The sequence below is a fragment of the Drosophila albomicans genome, unplaced genomic scaffold, assembly GCF_009650485.2.
Source record: "Drosophila albomicans strain 15112-1751.03 unplaced genomic scaffold, ASM965048v2 ctg28_pilon, whole genome shotgun sequence".
Classification (NCBI taxonomy): domain Eukaryota; kingdom Metazoa; phylum Arthropoda; class Insecta; order Diptera; family Drosophilidae; genus Drosophila; species Drosophila albomicans.
In genome coordinates, this window is record NW_026263665.1 from 225645 (window position 1) to 244325 (window position 18681).

An 18681-nucleotide genomic window follows, 5' to 3' on the forward strand; every position below is an offset into this window, starting at 1 on the left:
TTTGCCCATACAAAACTATTTCTTTAATAACTTAAACAATTTTTATCTGATCGCAACCAAATTTTCGGATATCACAAATATTATTGTTATTATTGTATATACCGAAATTCGCAGCTCTAGCTCTAAAGTTACGCTTGTTATTCTTTTTTTTTTTTATTTTTTTTTTTGGGCGTGGCAAAAATTTTAAACAAACTTGATCTGCGTGCAAACATAACAAATGCTGTCGAAAATTACAGCTCTATCTCTTATAGTCTCTGAGATCCAGTGTTTCATACGGACGGACGGACAGACGGACATGGCTAGATCGTCTCGGCTATTGATGCTGATCAAGAATATATATACTTTATAGGGTCGGAGATGCTTCCTTCTGCCTGTTACATACATTTCCTGCCGGCACAAAGTTATAATACTTCTACCCTATGGGTAGCGGGTATAAAAATTAAAGCATTAAAATTTAATATAAAGTATCTACTATTAATCAATATATGTACATACATTACACACCGCAGAAATACACAGAACATATTCTTTTTCTCTACAGAAGACGAACACTTTTGTTAGCTGTTTGTTTTCTTCGGACAACACAAAACAGTACACATACATATATAACGTCTAAAAAATTATTACACAAATTGTATTTATTATTCTTAATTTATATACCTCCAACATCAATATCCATTTTACAAAGTATAAAATTTTTCTTTCGTTTGGATTTGCCAAGCGCACAAAGTCATCAAAAGTTTCCCACAAATTTTTTCACAAAAATCTGCTATTCAATCACCTGACTTAAAAATCTATAGAAATTGCAATGTTGCATTTTTAACAAAAATAATTATTGATACTTTCTATCTAGGGTATCTAGTTTAAATATATAAAATACAAATTAAGATTTTTTTCCATAAAATTTTGGACATTAAGCAATTAAAATGTAATAAATGGATGTGCGTCAAGATAGCTCCGCAACTTTAGCGTCACATTGATAAAAAAAATATCGGCTATAAAAAACATTTTATTTTCGTCTTTTTACGTGATATTTGAACTTAAATTAAAAAAGTTTATATGAAAATCAATAGAAAATTAAATTATCTTTCTATTAAATTCATGTTCGTCAAATTTCATGCAGTATTTATGCACTATGTAAAATCGTGAATGAAAAATTGGGGTAGCAACATTTTTGCCAATATCTCGGCTTTGACGAGTTGTCGGCCAAATAGGCTTATGACATGTTATAGAGTATGGTTTTATAAATATACCCTCAAAAATTCATAAATGTATCCTTATTCGTTTTTGAGATATTTCAGGAAAAGTACGATAACCTCAGCTCCAGCCCCATGCAAAATGAGCACAAAAAATCAATGTTGCCGATTAATGACCGTAACTTTTTTTTGACTTTCTTGTCGGCCATAGCGCACATTATACTTTCGTAGATACAACTATAAGGAAGATATATAGCAATTTTGGTTGAAATCCTTTTAGCTGTTTTTGAGAAAATTTACCTTTTCCTAATCCGCAAAAACAAGTTCATTTCGCAGAAACCAGTCAGTGTTAAATAACTTTGGCGGGACTTCAAATACTTGCAGAAAATAACTAAAATATATTACTATAATTTAAAATTACATTTAAATACTCTATTTACATATATATTGCTTTGTTATAATTAAATATACGCAATTTTATAATCTTATTTAAATCGTAATTTTGCAGTTTACTTGACCACTGTTAGCGGCAAAACGCTATGTTAACGCTATCATCAAATTATTTTTCATATTTGCAGAATTTGTAGTCCATGTCGCGCTATTTCATTCTATTCGAATCAAATAGACAAATATTTTGCTTTTTGTTTTATTCAAATCGGTAAAGCCGTTTTCGGGAAAATTCAATTTTTGTGATTATTGCAAAAATTACAAATAAATTTCAATTTGGCATGGCAACGCTTAACATCTGCAAAGCTAGTACAATGTCGAATTTTTCATTCAACATTTTGACTGTGTACATAATTGCTCAATACTTTAAAAAATAGATAATTAACATATGTATCATTTTCTAATACATACAACACAGCAAATTATCATAATTTCCGAGAAAATTCAAAATAACATCTACATTTTTCTCCTAGACTTTGTCTGAGAAGGCGCGCTTTGCTATAATATAAACATAAACAATTCGAATGCTTTGCAATTTGTTTTATTCAAATGGTGCTATGCGTTTTCGAGAAAATCGCATTTTAGTAGAACAGTAAAACTTTTTGAATTTTTGTGCGTTACCTAAAGTAGTCAAAACGTTGCCAAATTTAAAAAATGGCGATCATGCACATACCTATTTATCATATTTATTACCCATATACATCCCTAACTTATTGGCCATATCGCGCTATTTCATTCTATTCGAATCAAATAGACAAATATTTTGCTCTTTGTTTTATTCAAATCGGTTAAGCCGTTTTCGAAAAAATTAAATTTTAGTGATTATTGCTAAACTAATATTACCATGGTGGCAACACGTGTTACGGCCGAAAGTTGGGCCACCCTTTATGAACTTGGTGGCAACTCTGGAACATAACTATCTACCCTGGAGAACTGGAGGTGTCGATTGGCCATGGGTAAGTGCTTACCTCGCCGATCACTACATGGGTACATTTCATACCAAATCGGAAATTAAAGAACGCATTGCTAGGTGCAACTTTGTAAGTAGTGATGGTCTGCTGGTATGTGCGTATTTCCCCAGCAACGAACTAGCGCTCAAAACTGCAGGGTGTATATTGGCAATCATTTTAAATAATTATAAGACTATGAACATATGTACATATATTAGAGCATAATTGAAGAGCTACATACATATGGGTAATTCCATGACGGAATTTGTCCCGTGCGAGACTCTTTACATTGAAAGAAACATAAACTGAAACAATTTTGAATTTTATTTTGATAGCTCTAGATAAGTACTTTAATTATGTATATATATTTTTTTTCTTAATGGTATTGAGAAAGAAAAAACTCAAAATATAAAAATATATTTACATATATACATAATAAGTTCAAGTGAAGTCCTGGACGAAATTTGATGTAGGTCATGGACGTTGATGTACACAGTACATTCCAGTGGTCCACATGAACACCAAGTCGAAGCTTGATTCATAAGTACCTGAAATGAAATGAAAGTAATTATTAAAGTAATTATTATAAAATTGAGTTTTTAAAACAAATCCAAGTAACCATGAACTTTCCTGAAAAGAGACTCAAAGCGTAATATTATTATTTGTTGATTTAAATTTAGGTTGTTAGTTTGAGATTTTAATCTAATAATTAATTGTTTATGGATATCTTCCATATCAAATTTAGTTGAAATGGCTGAATTCGAGTAGTGCTGTTCAAAAATTTTTATCAACCTCCTTTTTACAATCTTTGGCTTTAGAGTCATGGAATTTTTCCAAAGTGGAAAAATCATTTTCAAACAAAGCTGGCTTTTGCCATCTTTCAATATGTCGAGAGAGCTTTCGCTCTGCATTTCATCTAAATATTTACTTTCGTTAATTCTAAGTTTATTATGTTTTGGTCTAATGATAGTTACGTTACTTAGTTAGTCGTGTGAAGGAATCAGATCATTCCTCCATTTTCTGAATAAAGCGGCCCAATTTTAACCACTTCTTATTATTCGGTTTAATAATACTATGCTTAACTACTTTAAAAAACGATTTAATTGGCCCATTGCTTGGTCTTTTGCCAGATGAATCAATAAATATTCCAATAATATTAGTCCAGAAGGGAACATATACAATATACTTTTTTAAAATTAACTCTAACATTTTCGGACAATAAAAAATATTGTTCGCGTAAGATGTATTAAATTTATTTAAATTATTAATGACTTCAATGGTTTCAAATTTTTTACGAAAGGGACTTGCCAAACTTATTGAATTTAGTGTTATATCAGTTACTTTATCATTTAATGGTGTTTGGGCAAAAAATTGTTCATAAAAATTAAAAAAAAATGTATCGTTACGGTAAATTATAAAAAATGCTTTGGCGTTATCAACTATCTTATTAATACATGGAGAAAGAAGAATGATTGCAAGATTCTTGAATCATTTTTCTAATTCTAGCACGTTGTCAATCGAATAGGCGTAACCTAAGTAATTTCTTAAAAATGTTGTTAATTCAATGTTGTGCAAGCCAACTATTTCATCAATATTACGGCACATAATTTTGTAATAGTGACTTGTACAAAACTGAACACAAACATTAGGAAAAATTGAACTATTATTAAATACATAATTAAAACAAATTTCATTATAATTTACAATGTCAAGATTATTAAACTCTTTTAAAATGGCCCCAATAATAGCAAAACTAACATCTGTTACTGTGTAGGGGGGCGTCTTCAGAATAATAATAACACTTTAACTTTGGAATTATTGTATATTTGTAAACTTTACAAAGTCTTTTATTGCACACTTGAAAAATACACTTGCTGTGCCGGTCAGCGAAAGTAGAATATATGTTATTAGGAAAAAGCACTAAAAGAGGGCAGGGTGACCAACGTGAGGATAAACTAGATCAGTGTGACTGCGAGTGTGATAAGGTCACACGCACAGTATACTAGCTTTGTCACTATCGATATCAATTGATCGCGACCACACTGTCAGCTGTTTTGAGTGGTCACACCTGCTATCATCTGGCATCGACAGTTACTATTCTGCTGCAAATAGGCCATTTGAATCGATTTTTTAAATAAGACTCCCGTAACTCGCACAAAAGTCTTCCAATGTTATACGATGTATGATTCGAAAGTATTGCATGAGCTACTGGGAATACAATATGGAGCTTAGGGATATGGGCTACTAATGAATACAAAAATATTCTCTTCTTTACAAAGTGCAAAGGCTGCACTACATTTCCTGTGGCATCCATATGTAAAGTGCCTTGTTTTAAATGAGTCAATAACATACTAATATGTTCTTTGTCCCATAAAAAGACTTCGAGTTTGGTTGATAAATACTGAATAAAATGAGAATGTCCTTTAGAAATCATACCGAAAGCATCGACAAAAGGATCCTTGTCGAAATCTAATTTGGCATTGTTTTGTGATATTAAATTTCTATAAAAAGGCAGTTTCTCATTTGTCATCTGGTCATTACCAACTAAAGCTCTAGTCATATTTAACTTGTTAATTTTTCTATATTCAAACGCAGCCCTGCACTGCGTTTGTTTTTTTAAATACTTAGTATGTGTTATTTTAAGACTATTTGTTAAAACTTTAACCACCCCATCAAAAGACCCTTTAAATATAAAGCTATTGCAAGATGGATCCTTACAATAACCATACGCTACAAAATTTAATTTATTAATTCTTAGCTTCTTAAAGTATAAAACACACGCATTATTATGAGAGCTGTAAGCTTCTCTAATCATGTGCTCTATACTTTTTGAAGCAGAGAACTTGTTAGTTAATAAAGGATATATATTTTTAAAATCGATTTCATTCGATTAAATTCACAGTCCTCATAATTGCATTTTGAAAACATTGCACGTGGGCTATTCAAATTGTCAACTAGGAGGACCGATTGATTCAAACTTTCATTTCCACTGTGGCACTCTTTTCGAAAACATTTCAAATTGGCTCCTATCAATGTTTCGTCTGCCGGCACAATGAAAATGTCAATAGAATATATAATTGAGCTTAATTTTATTTTTGAACTTAATTCATAGCTACCTTTAGACTCATAGAATTCATTAGTGACATCATTGGATTTTGCCTGAAACTATATAAAAATTCAAATTAGAATTGAAATGATCTACAAATATGTAATTATATTAAATTCAAATTTTTAATACTTACACGTTGGAAGCACTTTAGCAAGGCATAACGAGTCTTGCCAAATGGAACCACTCGCTTCTGACTGGCATTCAGTTTGTCCAACAATATTTGGTAATCCAACGTCGGAAGTGTGCTTCGGGAAATTAGTCCCTCGGAAACTGCCTCCTGTGCCTCCTTATATCCATAGTTGCTATAAATGCAAAGGAAACATTGAAATTATTTATTTATTTACATGTTACTTATTATACAAAATAATTAAAGAAGGAAGTGCTAGCTACTAAGGCCATCGACTCTGAAATTATTACTTGTATTAAATACAGGGACGCTTTAAAGGCAGTACAGGGACTTTTCAGAGTGCACTGCAGTGAAAATAACATAAACTGAAACAATTTTAAAAATAAGTGAATGTTATTCTTAAAGCTTTAGATAAGCACTATATTTAGAGCTAAGATTGATTTTAGGAACTTGTTCTGTTTTACGATAAAATATATAATTTCGTTCATTTTTTGGTTGTGCTTACGAATTGGTTAATTTTTACAATTATCACAACAGAAAACAAAACAGAAAGAAAATTCCAAAACCATTCTTAGCTCTAATTAAAGTACTTATCTAGAGCTATACAAATAAACTTTTCTTATTTTCAAAATTGTTTCAGTTTATGTTATTTTCAATGTAAGGAGTCTCGCACGGGACAAATTCCGCCATGGAATTACCCATATATAATTACAACACGTCGAATATACATATATTTATGACATTGAAAATTTAAAACAATATTTGAACACACACTTTTCCAATCAATTTATATTTTCCCGGAATGGTCGGGTGTGCACTTAAAGTGCTACTTACGATTTGGTGGACATAAATTTACGTGGCATTTTCAATATATTGTTTACTCTCACTTCATAAATCACTTGTGCAGAACTTGTTGTTTAGCAGAACATACAGCACTATTCCGTTATATTCCAGAGTTGCCACCAAGTTCATAAAGGGTGGCCCAACTTTCGGCCGTAACACGTGTTGCCACCATGGTAATATTAGTTTAGCAATAATCACTAAAATTTAATTTTTTCGGAAACGGCTTAACCGATTTGAATAAAACAAAAAGCCAAATATTTGTCTATTTGATTCGAATAGAATGAAATAACGCGATATGGCCAATAAGTTGGGGATGTATATGGGTAATAAATATGATAAATAGGTATGTATGTGCATGATCGCCATTTTTTAAATTTGGCAACGTTTTGACTACTTTAGGTAACGCACAAAAATTCAAAAAGTTTTACTGTTCTACTAAAATGCGATTTTCTCGAAAACGCATAGCACCATTTGAATAAAACAAATTGCAAAGCATTCGAATTGTTTATGTTTATATTATAGCAAAGCGCGCCTTCTCAGACAAAGTCTAGGAGAGCGTATAATCGAAAAATGTAGATGTTATTTTGAATTTTCTCGGAAATTATGATAATTTGCTATGTAGTATGTGAAAATGATACATATGTTAATTATCTATTTTTTAAAGTATTGAGCAATTATGGACATAGTCAAAATGTTGAAAAATCTGCAAAAAAAATTCGACTTTGTACTAGCTTCGCAGATGTTAAGCGTTGCCATGCCAAATTGAAATTTATTTGTAATTTTTGCAATAATCACAAAAATTGAATTTTCCCGAAAACGGCTTTACCTATTTGAATAAAACAAAAAGCAAAATATTTGTCTATTTGATTCGAATAGAATGAAATAGCGCGACATGGACTATAAATTCTGCAAATATGAAAAATAATTTGATGATAGCGTTAACATAGCGTTTTGCCGCTAACAGTGGTCAAGTAAACTGCAAAATTACGATTTAAATAAGAATATAAAATTGCGTATATTTATTAATTATAACAAAGCAATATATATGTAAATAGAGTATTTAAATGTAATTTTAAATTATAGTAATATTTGTTTCATTTAGTTATTTTCTGCAAGTATTTGAAGTCCCGCCAAAGTCCAAATAGTGATATTTAACACTGACTGGTTCCAAGCTGGTTCCAGTGATTTGATGCACCTGCGAAATGAACTTGTTTTTGCGGATAAAGAAAAGGTAAATTTTCTCAAAAACAGCTAAAAGGATTTCAACCAAAATTGCTATATATCTTCCTTATAGTTGTATCTACGAAAGTATAATGTGCGCTATGGCCGACAAGAAAGTCAAAAAAGTTACGGTCATTAATCGGCAACATTGATTTTTTGTGCTCATTTTGTATGGGGCTGGAGCTGAGGCTATCGTACTTTTCCTGAAATATCTCAAAAACGAATTTATGAATTTTTGAGGGTATATTTATACAACAATACTCTATAACTTTTCATAAGCCAATTTGCCCGACAACTCGTTAAAGCCGAGATATTGGGGAAAATGTTGTAAAATTACGAAAATCGAAAGAATAATTTATTGTTGTTGGGAGCAAAAAAGATAAGACCCTTTGAAGGCTGCTGATGCACAAATTAAACACGTCTGTTTCGTTTGCTAGTTGCAAAAGGAGAGAGCGACAATTTATTATTTGCCGGTTATTCCGACCATAGTAGTTAGAAAACAAAAATGAGCGAAAGCTTATAACTAAACTGTAACAACTGTAGCAAAAGAAGAGCGCAAGATTGAGACTAAAATGTAACTGCTCAGTTAGGCTGAGCAGGCTTACAGTGGGACAAGGCGCTTGATTTAACACCGGCCACCTTGGAATACCCGACGTGGGATTTCAAATTACTGGCAACCGTGCTAATTTGTGGATTGCGCGCTTGAAAGTGCCAGTGCCCGTTCTAATTTCGGCCACCCGTATTTGGCCGTCTGTTCCTCGGGTTACGCCTGCGACCCTTCCAGTTATCCACCGCTGAGGTGGCGTGTTGTCCTCGTGAACCATAACGAGGCATTCGACCTCCAAGTCGGGCTGTGGAGACTTCCATTTGGTGCGGATTTGGAGGTTGTGGATGTAGTCCTTCGACCACGCGAGCCAAAACCGCTGTCTGAGCGTGGATAACATTTGCACCTTCACAAATACGCCAGCTCTTTGTTGGGCCTGTCTGGCACGGATCCTTGCGGCAGCGAACGTATGGCTTGCCCGATTAGAAGATGGCCCGGCGTTAGAGCCTCGCCATCGTTGGGATCGAAGCTGAGTGGAGTGAGAGGCCGCGAGTTGAGAATGGCCTCGACATCTGACAGATGAGCTCTGACCTCGCTTTCCGCCAGTGAAGTGTCATTCTATCCCCAGCTCCGACGCGAACAACTGCAGTTTCTCCTGCTGCTTCGAGAACTCCATCTGTAGCTCCTTGAGTAGGTTGTTTGTCCCGACGAAGTTGGTGGCGTTGTCCGAATATATCCGAAGTGGAACGCCACGCCTTGCGATGAAGCTTTTTAGGGTTAATAAAAAACAGTTAGTGGACAAGTCAGCAACCAGTTCTAGATGAACAGCCTTTGATGCAAAACACACAAATACTGCTATATACATTTTAAAAAGGAGGACGTCCCCGAACTCGCAAGGAAACATTTATGAGTCCGCAAAAATCAACGCCACAAGTGTGAAATGGACGTGTAGCAACCCTGCAGTTCTGAGCGCTAGTTCGTTGCTGGTGAAATAAGCGCTTACCAGCGCTGCAGTTCTGGAGGTGTCGATTGCCCTAGATAAGTCCTTACCTCGTCGATCACTACATGGGTACTTACTAAAGTGACCCTATAGTAATCGAACGTCGAACCACCTAGTTAATAAATATATGCGCATTAAAGCATAAGTACAAAATAACGGCAAGCATCGCTTTTGTTTTTGTTATTTTGTGGAAAAAGTATACACAAGTTTAAAGAGAAAACTTCGATTATGCTTTACATCGCTGTTTGTTTACGTTTTATTTTGTGCTACTCTTTTACTCAAACGCAGCTGTGTTTCCTAGATGATGAAATTATTGCAAGCATTTGAGTTGAGAAGTGCAAAGCGGATCCGCGATCAATTATTAGGTGAGTTACTTAAAAAATAATTTATGTATGTGTCGAATCATGATCGTTGTTGTTGTTGTCTTCCATTATGGCGCATCGAGTTTCGGCCTTGTGCACACTTCAAGTTCTGGTACGCAACTGCCTGCGTCTAATTCTCTACCTACTGTGCATACTACCGAACCACGATCGGCGACAGTGACACAACGCTGTCGCCTCGCTACAACGGTACTTCTTAAAGCGACAACATCCAAGCAACGGTCGCCTGCCAACGGTTGCCTGGCAACCACACACTCACAGCCGCAAGAGGCTGATGCAATATTATTACTCTGGTGAAATACCCGAAAATGTGTATTCGCACACACACACACACACATTCGCAACCACGCAGTTTCAATGCGCCGACACGGCCATCCTGACCCTAACACGACCTCGTGTAGAAAATAACAACATTTTAATTTTCTTTCTTTCTTTTAATTATTAGACTGAACATTAAATAGTTTCATAACAAAATCCAATTTTCTTATCTTAATTCATAACAAATTATCATATTAACAGTTTCACAAAACAGTATTCAGTTACATAACCATAATTTTTTCATCAATTCAATTCAATTTTTCTTTTTTTCTTTTCATTTCTTCTTCTTTTATATAATCCATTCTTCTTCATTATTCACTCTTATAGTCGCATAATCAAATACCCCACACGCCATGATCAAAACAAACAATATGTTTTGCACTTGTGCTTGCATTATATTTTATGGACTCAGTACTCTGCCATTTTCATTGGCCAGCAGTACAACTTTGTCACCCTTATTGGTGTACTTCATTTTCTTCTTCAATACTCTCAGTATTTTCATTTTCACTATTTTCTTCAATACTCTCAATATTTTTATTTTCACTCTTTTCTTCAACGTGCTCATAGTTCGCTCCACTTGACCATTAGCTCGACCTGCACCAGTGGCTATCAAATGTAAGTTTATTTTTGATCTGAACAAAATTGACTGAACTTTGCGCCTGTAAAACACCTTCCCTGGTCAGCTATTATTCGGTTTGGTACTCCAAACAATGAAACGGCAGATTGAACGGCCCTTATACAACTCTTACTGTCTAATTTAAGACTATGACTAAGATAGACATATTTGGTAAACGCATCTATCTAAACGATAACATACTCCTTCTGATCACTCTTAATGCACACAAAGCTGTCATTGAGACGGAGACACAATTTCAACAGCAGCAGCAATAACAGCAGACAACGCAAATAGAAAACCCAAAGCCATAAAGCCGGTCGTAAGTGGAAACTGGAAAAGTGTCGGACAAAAAGCCAATTACAATGTCGTTTTGCATATCATCATCGCCTATGAAACAAAGTTTCGATACAATAATCGTCAATTTTTACATTGCTTAATATTTGTACAGTACTACATATTCCTTTGCTGCCGATACCTTTTAACATAACAATTTTATTGAATCTTTTACCAGAAAATTTGATACTTAGCTTTTCTTTCATCAACGAGTATTCCGATCCCGATTTCAAAAATTTGGCCTCTATGGTTCAGGCAACCCTTTGGTACTGCAACGCTGCACTGTTCCACTCACTTCTCCTGGTTGAATGCCTTGTTCTTATCAGCTTCCTTCTTTGTGCATTGGGTGGATATGTGACCCAATTCTCCGCACTTGTAGCAAGTTAAATTTGATTTTCCACGGTGATGAACATCATGCCTGCCATGTTGGGTTTTATCAGTCGCGAATTGATTCTGTTGTTTCCTGAATCTGCATTCAGAAATTTTATGGCCCACTTTTCCGCAGAAATGGCACTCTATCGGTGATTGTTTTTGCCGTTTAGAATAAGTTTCAGACTGATGCTCCATAGCGCCGCTTTTCCTTTTAATAAAAGTGAATGCTTTCAATTCGGACTGTAGATCGCCTCTGGTTCGAACATTTGATGTGAAACTTAAACGCTGCAATCGGTGATCGAAGCTTGCCAGCAGCGCAAGGGTCACAGCCACAGCAATCTCTTCGTTATCCATTTGGCGCCATTTCGTCGTTAGTTCGGTAACCATGCGACTTGCATGAACAGCCAGACTCTCGCCATCAGTCGGTCGATTTGATAGCATATTAAGAAACATAGCGGCTGGTGTTTCTATAGTGTCGAAGCGTTGTATAAACAATTCTTTAAACTCAGGCCAAGTAATTTCAGCATAGCACACTTGCGAAAGCCATTGCGAAGCACTTCCTTCTAAAGCCGAACTCAAAGCCATAACCAACGCACTGCTTCTCAATGTGTTTTCTTGTAAAATTATTTCCACAGTTGTGCACCACGATGATGCATTGGCGCCTGGTTTGTCTGGGTTGAATTTGGGTAGTTGCACAGTTTTGTTCTGCCCTGCATCGGGTACAGTTATTTTTATGGCTCTCACTAGTTCAATTAAATTTTTATTTTGCAATTCCATCAGGGTACGCCATGGTCCATCTAGTGTTGAAGGCTGGTGGCCAGATCCCACTTCTGATGTCGAATCATGATCGTTGTTGTTGTTGTCTTACGTCATACGTCTTAAGAAACGTATGGCTAGGCGCCACTTTGTAAGTATTGACTGGCTCCTGGTAAGCGCTTATTTCACCAGCAACGAACTAGCGCTCAGAACTGCAGGGAGGAGCCAGTCACTACTTACAAAGTGGCGTCTAGCCATACGTTTCTTAATTTCCGTTTTTGTATGAAATGTCCGCAAATAGGGTCAATCGCCACCGCCTCGATTACCACGAACTAGTGAAATAGTGCAACATATTAGGGTCAGTAAAATAAGTGCTTACATTAGACCCCATGGAACGGCCGGTAAAATAAGTGCTTACATGGGACCCCATGGAACGGCCGGTAAAATAAGTGCTTACATGGGACCCCATTGAAGGGTCAGTAAAATAAGTGCTTACATCGGACCCCATGGAGGGGTCGGCCATTACAATTACAATTACAGTTTTTATTTAATTTTAATTTTTCTTTATTTTAATAAGACGGATACTTTTATTACTTTAAGGCAACTTGAGTTTTAAAATATCGTTTTTTTTTTTTTGGAGCTGCAAGGCCTTTCTCAACTGGTCCTCAGTTATTGAATCTGGAAATAAAGGATTAAAAAGTCTTAATAGATTAAAGTGGATAATGATTTTAAATAATTATCTTTTAAAATACTCACCGATCATAACACCAAAGAAATTGTCTTCTTTTTTAGGCCGCATTCCCCTGTCATTATTTCTATAACGTAGATTTTCTGTCATAATTTCCACTTCCTCTTCTTTAGGCACATTGTCGCTTTCCACTGTAGAACTATGCATTATACTAACTGCTTGATATTCTTTTATTATCTGCTTATTTAATATTTTACACATTAAACATATAATGCATACATAAATTATTTTTTAAGTAACTCACCTAATAATTGATCGCGGATCCGCTTTGCACTTCTCAACTCAAATGCTTGCAATAATTTCATCATCTAGGAAACACAGCTGCGTTTGAGTAAAAGAGTAGCACAAAATAAAACAAAGACGCGTAAACAAACAGCGATGTAAAGCATAATCGAAGTTTTCTCTTTAAACTTGTGTATACTTTTTCCACAAAATAACAAAAACAAAAGCGATGCTTGCCGTTATTTTGTACTTATGCTTCAATGCGCATATATTTATTAACTAGGTGGTTCGACGTTCGATTACTATAGGGTCACTTTAGTAAGTACCCATGTAGTGATCGACGAGGTAAGGACTTATCTAGGGCAATCGACACCTCCAGAACTGCAGGGAATCAAGCGATCAGTTGGTAACTGCCCCATTACTTGTTCCATTAGTTTTGGCTTGTATCGAAAACAAAGAATGCAACCACAAACTATTTGTGTGCATTCTCTTCGAGCATTAATCAGCCAAATTCTTTGCCTCAAGAGCGAAATCAAAGTTTTAACACCAGCATGACAGTTGGTCTGATGCAAGTCTCTTAAATACATTCTGACCAAGGGTGAATTCAACTCCTGTTTACTAAGTGCTGAAGAACAATTTTTTGTTTTTGGCCAGCAAATGAATTTATACACATAGGCAATCACTCGAACCAACCTTTTGTACGAAGAAAAGCGAGCCAGTATAGATGACAGAAAATCAGGGTTGGTAGTTAAACAAACCTGAGCTGATTTTTTTGTTTCACTGTTTTTCAAATCGGTTGACAATGAAAAATGAGGATTCTTAGGCCACTCACACTGCTCTTCCATTAAGAATAGTGGGCCTTCTAACCATATCGAGTCGACTAATTCATCGATGTCACACCCACGAGAACAAATATCGGCAGGGTTTGACGCAGAAGGCACAAGTCTCCATGTAACATCTTGTGTGAGGTCTTGTATACTGGATACACGATTTGCTACGAATGTTGCTAGCGAAGAAGGCGACATTCTAAACCAATACAGTGTGATTTCTGAATCTGTCCAAAAATGTACACTCTCGATTCTGCATTTGCCAAGCATTGGCTTGACGTACGACCACAACTGCGCCAGTAAATACGCTGCACACAACTCAAGTCTTGGGATCGACTTGGTTTTTAAAGGCGCAACTTTTGCTTTTGATGTAAGCAATTTACATTTCACTTTTCCATTCTGATTAGCTCGTTGTTGCATCACATAATGGGTTCTGACTTGGAGTACATTTGCAACGCCCTGACACAATCCACCCTAGCAGAGTTTTTTGTAACAGAGGGCCACTGTCGTTCAATTTAATTTGGCCTGTGCACAAAAGGTCGAAAAAGGAATCGGCTCCTAATAGCAAGTCGATTCTCTGCGGCTTGTAAAAGTAAGGATCAGCCAGTTCCACGTTAGCCGGTATTTGTAACTACCTAACTGGAATCAAGCTGTCTGGCTGCTGGTTCGAAATTGATTTCAGCACCCTAAAATCGGCGTCAAACTGATGTTTGTTAACACGAGATGATATCGTTGTTGACACTTCATGTCGGCGACCAAGTTTGACGTATAGGAACGTAACTGTCAGACACTTGTTGGCTCGCGACAACCTTAGAGCTTGGGCAAATTCTTCAGTCATGAAATTGACCTGAGACCCAGAGTCCAACAAAGCCCTGGCCAATTGGAATTGACCGAATCTATCGCGAATTTTCACAACAGCGGTAGCCAGAATGACATGGTCAATTTCTGCTGTTGGCTTAGCTACGTGCGCTGGATGTGACGATGCTTGGCCGCTCGAGCTAACAGGCAGTTGATGTTGACGCTGGCTCATACTCGTGGTCTGAGCCTGAGCTGACGCATCGAATCTATGCAGCAATGTATTGTGCGATTTAGAACACACTCTGTATTTCGAAGATGTGCAGGTGGATATTCTATGCCCAGACTGCAAGCAGTTTAAACAAAGGTTCTGGGTCTTGGCGAAACTGAATCGTTCTGTAACCGGCAATGCACTAAAGCCTTGGCAACTGCTTATAAAATGATTCGCGTTACAGAACTGACAACTAGGGTTGCTGGACTTAGACGCTGAATGAGACGCTTTGGTAGTCCGTTTGGGACTCGGTTCTGGCTTAGGGCTCATTCAATATTTCGAGTTTTCCTCAGCTGAAATATGCTGGTAGCGCCTATTCAAAACATCGATACAATCAGACCATTGTGGAAGCCTGTTATAATCGAGCTGTTCTTCATACTTTGATTTGGTGGTATGATCAACCTTTGACAATACAATGTGTATGAGAATCGCGTTAGTGATATCCCGTTCATCTCCTAATGACAACAAATTTTCAAAAATTGCTGAAACAGTATCTATGATGGTCCTCAACCCAGATGCCGAAGGTTTATTCATAGGCGAGATATGAAACAATTATGCGATAGTTTCGAAGAATATAAAACATTTGTTGTCGTATACACGCCTCAAGTTTTCTAAAGCCTTTGGGTAATTTACACCGGAAACTTGGAACGCCTTTATTGTTCCTAATGCCTCATCAGAAAAAGACATGAGATCAAGTGATTAAACTTTTCAATGTTTGATAGTGTCCGGTCAGAATCTACAAGACTGTCGAAAAGGCTTATGAACTGCTTGTATTCTGAGTGCTTACCATTGAACTTTGGTAAGTTCATTTTGGGCAAGTGAGACCTATATGATTTTGGCTGAGCCACTCGGTCCGAATCGGGCTCCTTCAAACTAATCAGATACAACGACCTTGACTTAATGCATAATTCTTCTAAGGAAGCACGGCAAGAAGAGCGTAGCTTCAATGTTAGTTTGAGCGCCGAACAAGCAAAGCAAGAGCGAAACGATCGAACACAGCGAGAGCGAAGATGATCGAACAAAGCGAGAGCGAAACTTATTACACAAGTGAAAGCGAAGATGATCGAACAAAGCGAGAGCGAAACTTATTAAGCAAGTGAGAGCGAAGATTACCAAATAAAGAGAGCGAAAAATAACCGAAATTATGCGCGAGTGCTATTATTGTAACTCAATGTAATATAAAGAACCTGAAAGCATAATCATTAAGTTGCGAGTTGAATGTTTTGGCACTTGGATTTATTTCACTTATGTGTGCTGCATCAATTGTTCACTACAAATTGAATAATCAGTGCCAGGCAACTGGATTCTTGTTCAATACAAGATATAACAATGTGAGCTAAGAACAATCACAATGAATGTCACCAGGTGCAAAGTTATTAACGAAGTTTTCCAGTTGTTGACACTGTTACCTGTTCATCAGAAGAGCTGTTGACTTCTGATTGATCCATAAATCCAAAAGGCCAGCAACGAAACAACGCAAACGAATTTATTTGTAATTATATGCACTCAGCTGCCAACTAGGTGTGAAATTAATTAAACTTATCAATTGCAATAATTGAATTTTCTATATGTTTAATTAACAAATCAACAAAGTTTTTTTTTGTAGTCCCTGCTCGGGCGCAATGTAATATTACGAAAATCGAAAGAATAATTTATTGTTGTTGGGAGCAAAAAAGACAAGACACTTTGAAGGCTGCTGATGAGCAAATTAAACACGTCTGTTTCGTTTGCTAGTTGCAAAAGGAGAGAGCGTCAATTTATTGTTTACCGGTTATTCCGACAATAGTAGTTAGAAAACAAAGATAAGCGAAAGCTTATAACTAAACTGTAACAACTGTAGCAAAAGAAGAACGCAAGATTGAGACTAAAATGTAACTGCTCAGTTAGGCTGAGCAGACTTACAGTGGGACAAGGCGCTTGATTTAACAAATGTTGTTTTTTTTTTTTTTTATTAAAATATTAACGAAATGATAACAAAGATAGGTGCACTGTTACCTAACTGGGCAACTTAAACAAATCACAAATAATAAACTGAAAATTAATTATGTCAGCAGCACATAATAAATATAAAGTTAATAAAGATTGTATAAATTGAACCTAAGGAAATACGAGAAGTGTATGTATATATTATTAAATATTAGGTCAAGACCCGACCCAGCAGGTCTAGAGGATGATATCGTTTTAGTCTTCTCCTGACTGTAGTGCGATGACTAGGCGTTAGGCGCTTAGCCAGGCTGTTAGGGTAACCTCCAAGCCTATTTGCATATTTTTGTGCAATTGCCTGTATTCTATCGCCAATTTTTAGTACTTCGCGCTCTTTGTCCGCCGTTCTCATGTACCATGGAGCTCCTGAGATCAGCCTCAGCGTCTTGGCTTGAAGTACTCGTATTTTGTTGAGGTGCATTTTAGCTGTGATACCATACACCTGTATTGCATAGAACAGGATCGGAGCTAAAATGCACTTGAAAATTCGAACTTTGTTGTCCAGTGAAAACTTGTTTTTAGCGGAGAGTAGCCAGGACATACGATTTAGTTTGGTTTTATAAGAGTGCAGCAGACACTTGACATGGCTTTCGAAATTGAGCCTTCTGTCTAGAATGACTCCTAGGTATTTGTGTGATGCTGAGTGAGTTAACACTCTACCATTAAGCGTCACACACGGGCATTTGCGTATTCGATTTGCGAAGGTCATGTTTGCGCATTTATATGCATTGATGCACACGTTCCAATTCCTAGCCAATTCCTGAAATGTTGCTACCCTAATTTTTCATTCATGATTTTAGTGCATAAATACTGCATGAAATTTGACGAACATGGATTTAATAGAAAAATAATTAAATTTTCTATTGTTTTGCATTAAAACTTTTTTAATTTAAGTTTAAATATAACGTAAAAAGACGAAAATAAAAAGTTTTTTTTAGCCGATATTTACGCTAAGCCCCGGGCCCGCACGAATCTTAATTTTAAGGCTCTGGGCCTGTAAAAGCCCGCGGGCCACGAAAAAAAAGCCCGGCCCGTGTCCACCTCTAATGACAACTACTATAGTTTACGCTTTTTGTGGATTGGCGGGGGCGGAAGTGGGCGTGCCTAAAATTTGAAACAAACTTGATCTGCGTGCAAACATAACAAATGCTGTTGAAAAAAATTTATAGCTTTATCTCATATAGTCTCTGAGATCTAGGTGTTCATACGGACAGACGGAAATGGGTAGATCGTCTCGGCTATTGATGCTGATCAAGAATATACTATATATACTTTATAGGGTCGGAGATGCCTCCTTCTATCTGTTACATACATTTCCTGCCGGCACAAAGTTATAATACCCTTCTACCCTATGGGTAGCTTTCTTGATTTTTATTGTCTTGAATGATTAGCTTAAAAGTATGCAATATTTCGTTGTCCAATTACAAATTTGTATGGGCATAATTGCAGGTTTGTTTACATAAATAAAAACGTAAACAGTAAATTTTACTTATTTACCTGTTGCAATTCTCAAGTGGTTCTAGTTTTGGTTTGCTTGGAGCCTCTCTAGTCTATCACTGACACGATGATGTCGTTTAAAATAAGGATTGCATTCAATGGAAAGAAAATATTAATATTCAAAAT

The 18681-nt window shown here is 36.1% G+C and overlaps 1 long non-coding RNA gene across 1 annotated transcript; it reads right to left on the bottom strand.

Moving 5' to 3' along the window:
• Positions 1-12761: 12761 nt before the first annotated feature.
• On the bottom strand, positions 12762-13358 carry LOC127566337 (uncharacterized). The gene is made up of 3 exons (XR_007955635.1): positions 13205-13358; positions 12969-13137; positions 12762-12890 (listed from the first exon to the last, which is right to left on the bottom strand). It is a non-coding gene; the product is annotated as an uncharacterized LOC127566337 (long non-coding RNA).
• Between the last annotated feature and the right edge of the window lie 5323 nt (positions 13359-18681).